At 38.3% G+C, this 15096-nt stretch overlaps 1 protein-coding gene across 2 annotated transcripts in view; it reads left to right on the top strand.

The window, feature by feature from the left end:
• Window positions 1–562: 562 nt before the first annotated feature.
• The window catches only part of PELI1 (pellino E3 ubiquitin protein ligase 1), a 46880-nt gene continuing 32346 nt past the window's right edge, over window positions 563–15096 (top strand). The window contains exon 1 of one of the 2 annotated variants that reach the window (XM_036890388.2): window positions 563–780. The gene's annotated coding sequence lies outside the window, so the exon portion shown is untranslated. Of the gene's footprint in view, window positions 781–13085; window positions 13356–15096 lie in introns of those variants that run through there. The other variant, XM_057497145.1, reaches the window with a different exon arrangement.

The following is a 15096-nucleotide window of genomic DNA, read 5'->3' on the forward strand; positions in this document are numbered from 1 at the left end:
TTTGTGGTAGAAAATTAAGCAGTAGGGAAGACCGAACTGTCGGGAGGAAGTTAGATTTTACTGGGCACTTGTAGGTGGCGAGGCTAAATATGGGAGGTGGAGCGAAGTAGGAAGGACTAGCTAGGGGCGGGATCCCTAACGGCACCATAATACAAGGAGAGCCTTGTTCAGTCAGCCGCAGCTCTGAACACGTTCTCTTCCTCAGTGGGTCTGTGACCATAGTAACAGTGGGAGCCTCGCCTCTCATTCTGAGCATGCGCAGTGCAGAACGCGCCAGGAAGCGTCTTCAACCCTGTATCCCTTTTTTCTTCCGTCGCAGAACTACAACTCCCAAGAGACAACTCGGCGCCTCGAGGCCGCCTCCCGCCGTGGACCTGCCCTGCCCCCCTCTGGCCCCGCCCCCTGTTAGTCTCCTCCCCTCCCTCCAAGTGTGTGTCAGTGACCCAGAGGCGGTGTGAGGCGGAGGGACCGTCGGGGGGCGCCGCCGCCGCCGCCGCCGCCGCCTCCTCCACCAGCGGCACTAGCCTGTCGCGCGGTCGGATCTGCCTCGAGCCCCCGGAAGCGCACCGCAAAGCGTACCCTGCGCCCCTTTTTCCGCCCACGGCTCCTCGGCGCTCGGCTCCGCGGCCAACATTCCCCCTCGCCGGACTTGGCCGGCTGGCGAGGCAGGCGGCAGCGGAACGTGGGGCTGTCTGTTCGCTCTCCCCGCGCACGCACACTCCACCGCGTCGCTGCCGTTCTCGGGGCCGTGCTGGGATTCTGGCCGCCAGAAATCGTCCGGTGAGTGGAGCCGCGGCGCACTGCCGGAGGGTTTGCCGGGGGTGCGGGCGAGGCGGGTGCGCAACTTCCTCGGCGGCTTCCCGCGCGGCCGGCCGGTCTCCCCGCCCGCCTGCGCGCCCCCGCGTCGGAGGCGGCCGGGCGGGGAGTTTGCGGCGTCTGCATCCCGCGCCCTCGCAGGAGGAAGCGCCTTTGTCAGAAGCCAGCTCGGCGCGCCCTCCCCCTTCGCCGGGGAACCGGGCGCGCCGCGGCCGAGTCCGAGCCCCGCGCCCCGCGCCCGGCCGCCTGCAGCTGGCGGGGAGCTCCGCGGGGGCGAGGCGGAAGAGAGAAATGAAAGAGAAACAAAGGGGGAGGTGGGCTTTTGTTTGTGCGAATCTGGTAACTTCGTTCTCTTACCTTACGTAACGCAGACTTCCAAGTTAGTCATTCTTTTTATTGTTACGATTGTCATCATCTCAGCGCGTCTCTCGCATTTCCTTTCATCTCTGGATCGCAAGAGCATTTAAAAACACTAATTAATTACACCTCGGGGGCCCCAATGAAACAAGTTAATACGCCCGTTTCCGTGAGTGGGTAAACTGAGGTCCGAAAGAGTTCTCTAATTGATGTTTATGCCTGATCTTCCACCGCACCTAGTATCTGAGGACTTAAAGCATTTATGAGTAAGAACTCGTTCACCAGTGCCCCGTGGAAAAGTTAGATGCTTATTTTACTTACAGGTTAACTGAACTCTAAAAGAAGTCTGGGTAATTGTTGGGGAGTTCAGACAATAGTTCTTCTTAGATAGTGTTTGAATCTTAAAACCTTTAAGAACTCTCGAAAAATGCGCCAAGTGGGAAAAATACAGTAAGTCATGAACTCACCTCACCCATCTACTTTTATACATGCAGGTCTCTTACGAGGCAAGTGATAGGGGTGGGGGTAGATTTAAGTGTAGATTCAACAGATTTTAATCACTACACACAAGGAAATATGTCTTGGTTTTCACAGAACCAGCAACCTTCTCTCATCGTTTGGTCTTCAGTATATCAGCAAATACTTGAGCACTTAATCCATAAGATGCTCGTTGAAGCTTTAAGTGTATGAAAAGGTATCTATTTGTTTTGGTTCAGAGGCTGTGTACTTTGTTTGCTCTGCAAAATGTTATTTTGTTTTCATAAGCATCTAGTCTTTTGTTTCAGAACTGGCTTTGACTTTGCGATATTGAATATGTATTTTATAATTGAGGAGAAAGGTAAAGTTTTAAAAATTTTCATAGAATTAAAATTTTGAATTGTGGAGGTTCAGTTACTTCAGGTCTTCTGTTTCAGCTTATGTTTTCTTAAACAGAAAGTGTTTTCCCAGAGTGATCAGATTCACATCTTTCAAAACATTGTTCTTATTGTGAAAGTAATAGTAGAGATTTCTTTTGTTGTTTAGTCACACCAGCAATCTTTTCTGGAGGAAGATTCTTAACTCCAAGGACAAGTGTATTTTATTTTGGTAGTTGAACCAAATTGGAAGGTACCAAAAATTTAAATCAAGCATCATTTCTACTAGTTATTTCTTGAGGTGAATAATGATCAGAACTCTAGTATTTTCACTTATCCTAAGTTCTCTTGAACTTAATTTTGTACTGTGTAGATTTTAGATTTTAGACTCTGATGGTTCCCATCAGAAGAGGAAAGTGAGCCATTTGTTGCTGATATTTTTCCACCAGTCTTCTAACCTGTCCCCCTTCTGTAGCATGTGAAAAGAAGTCATCTTGAGTTTAAAACAGTTGGAAAATCTAACAGTTAAATAAAGAAAACTTCATGTAGTAAAGTGGTTGTAATGCTTCATAGAATAAATAAACGACTTCTAAAGAAAAAACTGTCACCCAGATTTTTATTAGTGTCACAGAAGTTCTCAAATGTAATTATAGTAGCGTTTATTGACTTGAAAAAGGGGAGCTAGAAATGGTACCTTAGTGGCAGATTTTGGTGGTTGAGGGGGAAATCGGTGCTTTCCCTAAAATTATCGCTAAAGTGACCTTTCACTTGGTTACGTTGAACTTTTTTCTGTAGCATTTACAAACAGATTTGTATTTTAAGGAATCTGCTAACAGTGCCTTTGCTCAAGCACTAGAGTCCAAAAGCACACGTTGTGTTGTTGACTAGGGAAAGCTGCCATTGCACCTAATTTCTTTGGGACCTCTTAAAGGAAATTACTGAACAATATTGGCAGGAAATTGAGCCTAGTACTGTTGAATGCTACTGAGACAAATTTCAAGGGAAAACCTAAGTGTGTTTCCATTTGACTTTGTTTCAGCTTCTTTTTAGATTGTCAAAATGTCATTTGTTCATTAAGAGTTCTCTCATTTTAGAATATACTTTACTGTGGTTATCTTGTAGGTCAGATGATAAGGACTATAATACTATAATAGTCCTACTTTGTGAACAGCTATTTTCAGACAGAAGCTTCTGTAGCCTATAAGGCTTAGAATTGAAAGCTATCTTGCTAACATTATCACATATGTGCATCTTATCATGGCGCATGGTATTTATTGGAACAAAAAGGCTTATATGGATTATTTTATTACACATATTAACTACATATATTAAAATTTCATAATGACAAGTATATGGTGGCAGGACATTGTTCTAAAGAGTTTCTTTGGAAAAATCAGATTATTCCAAAGTTTCATTTATGTCTTTTAATTGAGGAGAATAAAATAAAATAAAGAGCCAGTGGAAAGAAGGAAGAAAGTCAACAGAATGAAGCATATCTGATGAAGATGTTTATGGAGTACAATATTAAAGATTCCTGGCAACATTATATAAAGGACAAAATTGTAGCTAAAGTCTTTCAACAGTGAATTCCACTTAGCAGTTTCAGTTTATAGATTTCTAGCCATCTTTTCCAGATTCCCTCTAAATATATCACACAGGAAAAGTAAATAGAATCATTCTTTCAAGGGATTTGGATTGTTGCAGATTTTTTTCACACATGTGGTAGTGGAGGTTTATTGTTGTTTTTTGTTAAGTTTGACCTCTGCCAGAGAAAGTTTTCCCCAGACAAACGTGTGGGAACCTCAAAAACAAGAAATACTGGTCGTTGAAAGAACTAGGTATAATTTCAAGTTCTACCACTTGCTTTTTAAAATGTTATCTTGAAAGACCATTTATAATTTTTCCAACAGTTGAAAATAATTGTGTAACATTTTATATTTAGTAGATCCTACATAATTTTGTTTTTGTTGCTGAATAAATTTGTAAATAAATAAAGAGAAAGCACAAAATTTCTTGAGTGAATGTTAGGGAATTTCTGATTTTTTTAAATAAAAATAAGTGATTGAAACATGTACATCTGATTGGAACTTTTCAATTACCGTATCTTCCTTCAGATATAAACTTATAGGAAAAGAGCTTCATCAGGTAATTTAAGAGCAGTGAGTTGTAAATGAGTCTAAGAGGACCTGGTTATTTTTTCAGAATGTTGTACAAGATGTTTTAGGGTTTTTCTTTTGCCCCAATAAACTCCATTTCAGATAGAGTTATACATAGAATCACCCCTACAATACTTTTAAATATTTTTACTGAAAAATAAAATATGTTGCTGTTGCCAGTAATCATTAATATTGTACTCTCTCCCAGTTAATCTTGACTATTCACATAGGTTTAAGTTTTAATTCAATACACATGTAATTTACTTCCTTTCTGCATAATTTATTGCTGATTTTTATTTTATAATGAACCTCTTGGGCTGTTGTTAATTCTAAAATAGGTAGTGCCCCCAGTTTCCCATCATCTTCAGCAGTTTCTTTTTCTATTATTTTTTGTCTGCAGTTTGTTTTCTCCCCTAAATTGTATAAAATAAACTAAGAAATGTTTATACATACTTGACAGGAAATACAGTCAGTAATTTATTATCCTAAATGTCAGGTACATTTCAGCATACAAGGTGCATTGAGTCTGTTTTGGAGATAGAAGTGCACTTAATTGAAGGGGGTAAAGCAGGGATTGCAAATAGTTTCACCTTGGGTACCAAATCTGCTAGCTTGATGATGGCTGGTTAGAGTGTTAGGTTTAGAAAACTGGGAGTCCTAGTTCAGACTCAGCAAGAAAGAGTGCTATGATTAGCAATTTCTGCTTTTGGATGGGCAATGGACTTTTGGTGTCAATGCCAAGTATGTATTCAGTAAGTATTTATTGAATGCCTTTTATGTGTCTGGCAGTGGTCTAGCAGCTGATATCACACAGATTAAATCTCTGCCTTATGGTGTTTACATTCCAATAATAAGTAAAAAATAAGTAAAATATTTTATATCTTAAGGACAAATGACCTGGTTTCTTCAAGAAATAAATAGCAAGACATAAGAAAGGGAGGGAGAATTGTAAGATTTGAAGAGACTTAAAAGGCATATTCACCACATGCAATGTGTGTACCTTAAGTAGACTTAGATTCTGCCTTGAGCAAACTAACTGTAAAAAGGCGTTTATGAAAAATTGGAGAACTTTGGACATCAATTGGGTATTTGATAAAAAAGAATTGTTAAAATTTTTAGGCTTTTAAACAAGAGTCCTTACCTTTTAGAGATATAATGTATTTATGAATTAAAATACGATCTCTGGATTTTTGCTTTAAAATAACTTGGAGGGGAGAGGAGCATAGATGAAATAAGATGGACCATATATAGAAAATTGTTGAAAGTAAATGATGGATAAATGAGATTTTCATATTCTCTCCATTTTTGTGTATGTTTAAAAATTTCCATAATGAACAATTTTATATGTACACACACACAAGAAAATGAAGCAGAGAAGGGGGAAGAGGGACTATGTGGGATGTGACTATGGTATAGAAGGAGAATGCAGAAAAGACTCATTGAGAAGGTACTAGATATTTGAATAAAGACCTAAAGTAGGTAGGGGAGTAAGCTTTGCAGGTAATCTTGGGGCCCACCATGCCAGGCAGAGGGAACAGCAAGTACAATGGCTCTGAGATAGAAGTTTGACTACAAGGTAAGAAAGTACAAGAAAACCAACATGGAGGGGTGTGAGTGAGAGAGTAGCAGGAGATAAAGTCAGGATAAAGGGAGGGGAGAGGAGACCAGATTGGGTGGGGCCTGGTTTTCCATCTTTCCTTTAAAGTAAGAATATTTATTTTATAAACTTATCTAAAGTAAGTCTTCTGCTTTAGTCACCCTGGAACTACATACTTCAGCAGTGCTAGCATTACTCAAAAATACTTTCTGAACCTTTTAAAAATTACCTTCTAAGCCTGTTCAAGAGGCACGTGTGAAAATAGGTCCTTTTTTATTTGCTCCTTTTTTAAAAGAAAAGTGGGGTATTAGCCACATGACACCTTCTTTTAATTTCTCAGATATGACTCAGAAAGAATTTTGGACAGAAAGAAAATAGGAAAAAACTTCAGGCTATTTCTCAATATCAGATCCACTCTGAGAAGGCAGTTACTATTTCTGAAAACTAGGTCCACCCATAGACTAAAAAAGAGTTTTAATAATGTTCTGGACAATTGTAGCATCATATGGAGTAAGGATATAAACCTATGAGAGTGACTAATATGGAAGAGACTATACTCATTGGAATGTTTAAGTTCTGTCTGACACATGAAAACATACATATACACACAAGACCATGGACATTTCTAAATATTTAAATACAGCAAAACAGTCATTGCAGATAAATGTCATTTGTGGCATGCATTCAGGACTGAAGAGGTGACATGTAATATAATGTAATGAATTTGTCCAACTTTCTTGTTGCTCTGGCCTACACTTGGAGAACCAAAAGACTAGCACACCTGTAGTGTTGGAGATAGATCTGGCTCTCAAGTCTAATATTCATGCTTCAGTTCTTAGATTAGTAGTTTCAGGAATGTGCTGATTTCCCAGTAAGAACTGCTTTTAAATCTTTATTATTAATACTCTAGAAAAATTGAATCTCATCCTCTAAATGTTTGAAAGCCCCCCCAAAACTCCATAAATACGAATTTTTAAAGTCTTCTATTCATGGGACAATACACATATAAAGATGACTAGTTTTGAATGATGTTATACTAGTTCATTTTTTATAGAAATAAGTTTTCCAACCTGAGAAACCAATTTCAGTGATTTTTACTCTACTGGGAACACTGAATAAAGAAAACCACTATTTTTCTAGTTAACTATGCACAGTGTTTTCTTTTGTATTTTTAACTAATATGTAGAACTTGATGGGATTAAGTAGAATTTGTGAGCTTTTATTATATAATAAATGCCATAAAGAGACCACTAAGACTCTAAGTATGTAACTGTATAAGGAATACTTTACATAGCTTCCTATGTTAAACATTTCTCAGGAGATTCTTAGGAATCTATTTCTTGAATTCACTCAGTTTTGTCCCTTTGGTGTATATTTATATATATGCTTATATATAGGTAGCTAGACCTTTTCTTCATATACTGCACATACTACCAGGATTGAGCTGTTAGGCTGGATTATTTTTTAATCTGTTAGCATGGAACACAGAGCCCCTGTTTAATTCCTGGGTTTCCCATTAGCTCTGAAAGTCTTTAACAAGCTGTCTTTGATTCATCTGTACAATAAAAGTGGCAGTAGTTTTCCATAAAGGTCTTTGAAGCTCTGTGATGGTGACCATATTGATGTGTGGCTCATTTTCGAAACAGCTTTCAGTATGTTGGTTTGGTGGTAGGATTATGAATCTGTTTTTCATTTCCATTTTTGTGGAATAAATAAATAAATAACTTATGATGGAGGAGGAAGACAGGGGGAGGGGAGGAGCAAAAAAAGGAAGAAAAAGTTGGCTCTCACAAAATACAAACATGACCATGGATAATTCTTGTTACTTGGCTCTATTTAAGTGTCCATGATCTAATGAGCTAAGATCCAAATTTATAAATTGAGAATAGTAATAATAATATTACAGCTTCAGTTTCACGGGAAAAAAGTTGTTTCGTAAAAGGGACCTCTTGTATTTCATGTTGACTTAAACATTATGACTGTGATAAAGCCTATATAATTAATTTTAGAGTTAATGATAATGATGATGATGACTAATAATAATAAAGAATTATTTGAAAATTCAGTCTTTCTTACGCCCTGTAGATTTTTGCAGCATCAGGTTCCAGGTTATTCTTACCAGCTTGTGCGTTGCAAGATACTTGTATCCCACATCCCTGCAGGTCTCACTTCATCTCTCTAACATTGATCTCTTCTTCACTTTGTCACTGGCTCTGTTTTTCTTCCTTTGCCCATTGCTCTTCCACAGTGTTTTCCACATTTGTCTGCCGGTTTTTAATACTTATAAGGTGGACTTGGAGTGAATTATGGGCCTTAAAGAAGTAACATGTAGGTGGCAAGCATGACACTTTTCCTGTTTGTGTCTTACTTACTTAGCTTCTTTATATCTTGCTCTTTTTTTGGTGTGTGTTCTGGTGGAGAGATGATGTAGTCCATCAGCCAGACTACTAAGAGGTAACTTTGTGACCTATAGAATAATGTAGGAAACAGTAGTAAGCTCACTGATTTGAAAGCCTTGTGCACTAATCTGGCATCCATCCAGAACCTATACCTAGACTAGCAAAATTTGATAGTAGAATTAACAGCTTACTGGCATTTCAAAAGCTGTTTTTTCAGCTTTTGGTTTATGTTGTCTTTTCCAAAAATGTCAAACAATCATAGACTTCATCATTACTGTAATAATAATTAATCATAAATGGCCTTGGGGAAAAACTGTGTCTGGACTTCTGTTCCTTGATAGTTAAGAGGAAAGGATAAAATCAGTAATGTGGTAAGGAAGTTTGTAATTTCTTCCTTCCATGGAATGAATTATAAGGTGATTGGCCCTGATTTTTTACTAGATGGTAGATGCTCATTGTATGTAGTGTTCAACATATCAGTTGGCTTAATCTTTCAAGGCACAATTAAGTTTAATTTTAGTTTTTAACAGTAAGTAAAAACAATTGGAGGTGCTTTGTTGGTTCTTCAGAACCTTATATTCCTAGTTCTTGGCAGATATTATCCACAGGACTTCGTGTTCCACTGGGCTTATGCCAGATTCAGTGAACTGCGTATCCTGGAAACACTAAAAGCTGATTTTCTTTAATTTTAGATTACAGTTAACATAACAGATTTTTCTTCTCATTGTTTCTCACTACCATACTTTAAATTTACCAAAAGGACCAAAACATCCAAATTACAAAACTAGTTAAGTTTATCATTCATGAGAAAATGTGTTAAATGTGTATCTTTTGTAAAGTGCTGGTTGCTTCTGATTAGAAACCACAGCTCTGTAGACAGACTTCATGTAACTGAAAGCTTTTAAAATTAATCGCTTTGTTGTAATTTTCATTTAAAATGGGATTATTCTGTCTCTGAACTAGTCCTACCAGTTCACCAAAGGAGCAATGAATTATGAGGTAGAGTCTAATCTGTTCGGCACAGAGCAAATCTGTGACTTTAGTAATACCAGACCTTTTTTAACATCACTGACACTTAGTCAGCAACAAAAAAGAAAATCACATTTTGCTAAAGCTTCTTTGTTGTGTCTCTTTTAGAAATGGCATGCCAATTTACTTGCTTATAGTTCAGCTCTTATTAAAGACCAGTTTTTTAAGGCTTTAGCCAGAATTTGCCTCCTGAAGCTGTCTTTAAAATGGCTTCCAAAAAGGATTTGCTAGGTTTCAGAACTGAGTAGGCTGTTAATAATTCAATATGCCCCCTCATTCTCCTCCTACTTCTTAAGTTAAAAGCTCCTTCATAGCATCTAGGTGCCTTGAGTCATCATGGCTAAACTGTAAAGAAGAATTGTTACATGGAAAAAACTCACCATGAAGTAAAATTGTCAGAAAACAATCTGAGTCAGAGATCATTCAGTGATCACAGTGATAGAACCTAGAGGTTGTGGGCTTCATTTAAATCATTGAATGTACTTACATGTAAGTGTTTATTACAAGACTTGTAGATGCTGAGGAACTTGGCTATTCCCAGTTTTTATTTGATATTTTTTTTGGTCAATTACATGAAAAAGATTTCATACTGAATTTCTTTTTTGAATACATGTACCCAGAAGTGCTATTGCTGGGTGCCATGGACCACACTTTATAAAAGGATTATGATGGTATACATAATACAGGAGAAGCAGTATGATTCAGGATAATACCACTATATCAGAAGGCAAGAGACCTACAGTTTTGGTCCATTTATTTAGTATGTGCCTCATATATTTCACTTAACCTCTGTGTACCTCAGTTTACTTGTCATTACAAGGTCAGGAACTCTGTGATGATCGCCCTCTTTGGAACCCACCCATGGGGGATATAGCTAATAGCCGACACTAAACTGGCTTCACACTCCTTTTTGGTACAGCACTGTCAGCGGCTCTGTAGTTGGCATTCTAGATGAAATCTGTCATTTCAACCTTATGAAGTCTTTAGGCCCATGATTCCATGACTATAAATGATTTGCCTTTAGAAAATCTCTCTCTTTTCTGAGTTTGTACTCTCTTCATGTTGAGCTTTCAGGGTTGAAACTTACTGGATGAATTTAAGAATTTTTGTAGGCAGGGATAGCATGTTTCACATAATATTATAGACTGAATGTTTGTGTCTCTCTGCAACCCAAATTCATATATTGAAACCTAATCCCCAGTACCAGTATGTATTTGAACATAGGGCTTTTGGGAGGTGATTAGGTCATGAGGGCAGAGCCCTCATGAATGAGATTAGTGGCATTACAAAAGACCCCAAAGAGATCCCTCATTCCTTCTGTCATATGAGGATGCAGCAAAAAAATGTCCATCTCTGAACCAAGAAGTGGGCCGCTGCCAGGCACCAAATCTGCCAGTGCCTTGATCTTGGACTTCCCAGTCACCAGAACTGGGAGAAATAAATCTCTTGTTTGTAAGCCACCCAGTCTGTGGTGTCTGTTACAGCAGCCAAAAGGACTAAGACTTGTAATGTTAGAAACAAATGTTTGGAGAAAATTTCATGGTGACACTTAAAATTCCAAATGAAGTGGAAACAAATCAAAATGCTCAGTGATAACTGGATTTAAACTCATTTCAATTCCTAAATGTTTCAGTTGGCAAAAACCTCAGGTTAGTGATACTGTGTCTGTTTGGAGGGCACATAATGAAGCAGAACCAATACTAGATTAAGACACAGGAGGCCTGAGTTTGAGTTCTGCAAGCTGTTTTTAATCTGGTTAGTGTGTTCATCTTTGTAATGGTACTAGACCCCTACTTCCCAAACATTAAATGTATTATATGAATTATCTGGGGGTCATATTAAGATGAATGTTCTAATTCAGTTAAGTCTGGGTGAACCTTGAGATTCTGCATTTTTAACAAGTACCAATATGTGCTACTGCTGGGTGTCATGGGCCACCCTTTATAAAAGTACTTTGATGGTATGAGGTCCCTTCTGGCTGGGTCTTTAAATCTTAACTCTTCTTTCTCTTCAGCTCTTTCACATCAAGTTTCATTAAACTTATTTATTTTGAAACCAAATTCCTAGACTCGTTCCCTATTTTCTCTGACAGCTCACGTAGTTTTGCTGTTTTTCCCTCTCCAGAACCTACTTAATAGGTGGTCATGCAAGTTAAAGGTAAGGTAGTATAATAGAAAGAGGCTTTGACTTCAAGAAAACTGAATTCAGGCCCCTCCCCCACTGATCAGCCGTTGTCTCAGTTTACTTGACCTCTTAAAGCTTTGAATACCGTCCTAGTAGGGTTGTTGAAAGGAACAGGAATAATATGCAAAGGACTGTCAGGCATGAAGTAGGTTCTCAAAATTGAAAGTTATTTTTATTATTCTTATTCGCATACTAATTTGGTTTTGTAGAGGAGAAAAAGAAAAAGGAACGATCTGTCCCCAGCCCAGGACCTCCCTTCTGTGTGCCACATTTAAATTTTCAACTGCCTACTAGTCATACTAAGCCAAATTCTTAAAACTTACTTTAGTCAAAAAGATCTCTTTGTTTTTCTTTCCATATCTGTTCTGCCTTCTTCAAGCCTAATGGGAGTTAATGTTTCACTCTGTACATGCCCAAGCCAGGAACCTGTTGGTTCTTCTTGGTTTCTCAAGTACCACTTTTCTCTACCTTCACTTCACCATCTCAGAGAAGCCCTTTTCCTCTTCACCCAGGCAGTTTCTATTTGGTCTTATTGGTTCTAGTTTCCTTATGTTTGTCATATCCTCTCTCTCACACATCTTGCATTCTGCTTTCAAAGCAATTTTCCAAAAAACTTATTTTTTTAACCAGTATTTCTTGAATACCTACTATGTAGAAGTCACTGTGCAGGCATTGTGTGTATGGTGAGAGAACGAAGTGAGACAGTTCCTAATGAAAAGCACAGACTACGGAGGGAAATAGATGCTATACACAAGTATGTGTATAAGTAAATAAAAAACAAGGTGCTATGAGAGAGAATAACAGGATGAGACCTGTGTTACATTGGGTGGCCAGAAAACGCTTTCTAAGGAATTGACACACTGCTATCTCAAGAATGAGGAGGAGGAGCCAGCTAGGCAACACAATATTGTTCCAAGCTGAGGGTACAGCATGAGCGAAGACCCAGAGGTGGGAGAGGTGAATATGTTTTAGAAGTGAAATGATAGGACCTGGTGATGGATAAGATATGGAGGATGAGGCAGAAAGAGTTGTTAAGAACTTCTAGGTTTCTCATATGAGCAATTACTGGATTAATAGTGTTGCCATTTACTGAAATAGATAGCAGTAGGACAGGTTGGAGCAGGGGTAGAATTATGAGTTGGTCAGGTTCGAGAAGCTGAAAAAAATAAATGTAGTATGTCAGTCCCCTCTGGTTCCCCGTTTCCTGTAAGATCTGTTCCAAATTCTGTCACGGCTTACAGAGTCCTTCAATAGTTGACCCTAACCTCTCTCTCTTACTTCTCCCTCATGTTACCTTCATTACTGTACTCAAGCCATAATGAAATTTTTACTGTTCTCAAAACAGTTTGGAGATGTGTGTTTGCTTTTGCAAGTGTTATTCACTTTGCCTGGAATAAACATCTCTGGCTAAGGTCTTCACATCCTTCAAAGCCCATCTTGCATATTCTTCTATAGAATCTTCTCTAATTTCTCCATGTTTAGGTTAGAATTCTGGCTTTTTTACTGTCATTTGGTTAATACCTGTTACAGCACTTACCATATTATACTAGAATTTCTCATTCAACTTTTTAGACACATTTCACTAAACCAGGAGCTGCATGGGTACAAATATCTAAGCTTACTGTTTTTGTGTTCCCAGGATCTCACAGGGCACAGAGGAGCTGCTCAGAAAATGAGTAAGTGGATATTGCTCTCACATAGCAGTCATAATTCCACCCCCTGAACTGGGTTAGTGTTCTTGGCTTCCATGGAGCCCAGACACTATTTTCAACATGTTATATTGACATTAAATCATTTCATGTAAGTTTCTCAAGAACAGGAATTGAATCTTGTTTTTCTTTGTCTCCACAGTGCCCAATAATGTGCTTACCTTGCAATCAGGAAAATTCCATTGAACCATGGCCTCACTGTGGAATACCTTATCCACAGAACTCTGGGTGAATGCACCTTATGAGGGCTGGAGGTAGGAAGAAGGGAAAGCCAGTATGACTATTAACATATCTCAGCAATAGCTTGCTTGCTATTACGGATAAAAAGATACATAAGTATGCTCACATTAAACCCATTATTCCTTTGAAGTAGCTGTGGAAATGATGTATCTCCATATTGCTAAATGCAGTGATACTTTTTCAGTATTCATTTTACCTGACCCCTCAGCAGCATTTGAAATTGCTGGCTACTTCCTACTTTTTGAAACATTCTTCTTCACTTCCAGGACACTGTGTACCATACACGTGGATGCTGCTTTTTTCTCTTTCAGGAGAGAATCTGCTGTGGCTCCTTCACATTCCTAAAGAGCTTAGGCTCTTTTCTCTTGCTCTGTATACTTTCCCTGGGTAATTTCATCTGTATATTGAAGATTTCCAGGTTCTCTTTCCAGCCCAAGCTCCAGACCTGTATACATAGTTATTTCTAACTCTCCCATGGATATCTCAGAGGCACCTCAAATGCCCATGCTCAGAAGGTTAGACTGATGGGAGCTGCAAGAGCACCAGACTACAGAAGTTTTTGAAGGGTGATTTATTACCCTTCATAAAAATTAATTTCCAGCATTGGCTCCCTCCCCCAAAAATCTCTCAGCAGGAAATAGTTTCTGTACTAAAGTAATCATTTTTAAAATCATTGACAGTATAAATATTCAAGTAAATAGAAATTGACTATCAGAAGAACTCTAACAGTAAACTTTTATTGAGCTACCACTGTGTGCTAAACACTGATTCTCGTAACAACCCTTTGAGGTAGGTAATACTATATTGTTGAAAGGTAATAGACTATGCTGTTCGTAAGTATAGACTCTTAACCAAGACTTCTCAGGTTCCCATCCCAGATGCCTGCTCTACCACTCTATGAGTTTGGATAATTTACTCATCTGGGCCTTAGTTTCCTCATCTATAAAACAGAGATGATATTATCATTTATCTTCTAAGAACATTATTAGGAGTTAAAGAATTAATGTGTAAAGCTCTTTGAAAAATGCCTGGCACTTATGACAAGCACTGTGTAGATGTTACTGTTATTATTATCTTAGGTTTACAAGTGAGGAAACAGTCTCATTGAAGTTGGTGCAAGTTCCACAGCTATTAAATGACAATGCCAGGGTCAGTATAGACAGTCTGAGTCCAGAACCCCCTTAACCACTGTTTTACTTCATTTAGACCAGTAAGTAATTTTATCTCATCGTCTTACACACAAGCTTCATCTTAATGGTCTTGTTGTAATCGTAAGAGCATTGTTATTAATTCCAGTGCTCACACCTGATGTTTAAATGTAGATGTAAAATATGCAGGTAAATGCTCAGTTCAGTATGATCTGAGGAGCACAAGGATGTACATATTAATTCCATTTTATTCCTTGTTTTATTCTCCTTTTCTTGTTAGCAGTTAAGTCACCAAAATCCCTGGAAAGTGAAAGTACAAATTATATATTAATCTGAAGTGACTGTAGTTGTTGTGCTTTACCACTCTGTTAAATCATCTTTTGCTAAACATTTTCAGAATGACTTGGGGGCTTAATAGCTTGTCATATTCACATAGTGTGTTTAAAATCAATTTTTGTGGTTGTGAGTAACTTACAGCTTTTGAAATTCTGTAGCGATTTGCCTATTTTTAAAAGTCTGAGATGTTGCAGTTTCCCAAGTTTTCCTCTGAATTTTAATTTGATGAGCTGCTTTTTGAATAGGAACTTTGATTATAGTATTCTGATGT

Source organism: Manis pentadactyla, chromosome 2, assembly GCF_030020395.1.
Source record: "Manis pentadactyla isolate mManPen7 chromosome 2, mManPen7.hap1, whole genome shotgun sequence".
Taxonomy (NCBI): Eukaryota; Metazoa; Chordata; class Mammalia; order Pholidota; family Manidae; genus Manis; species Manis pentadactyla.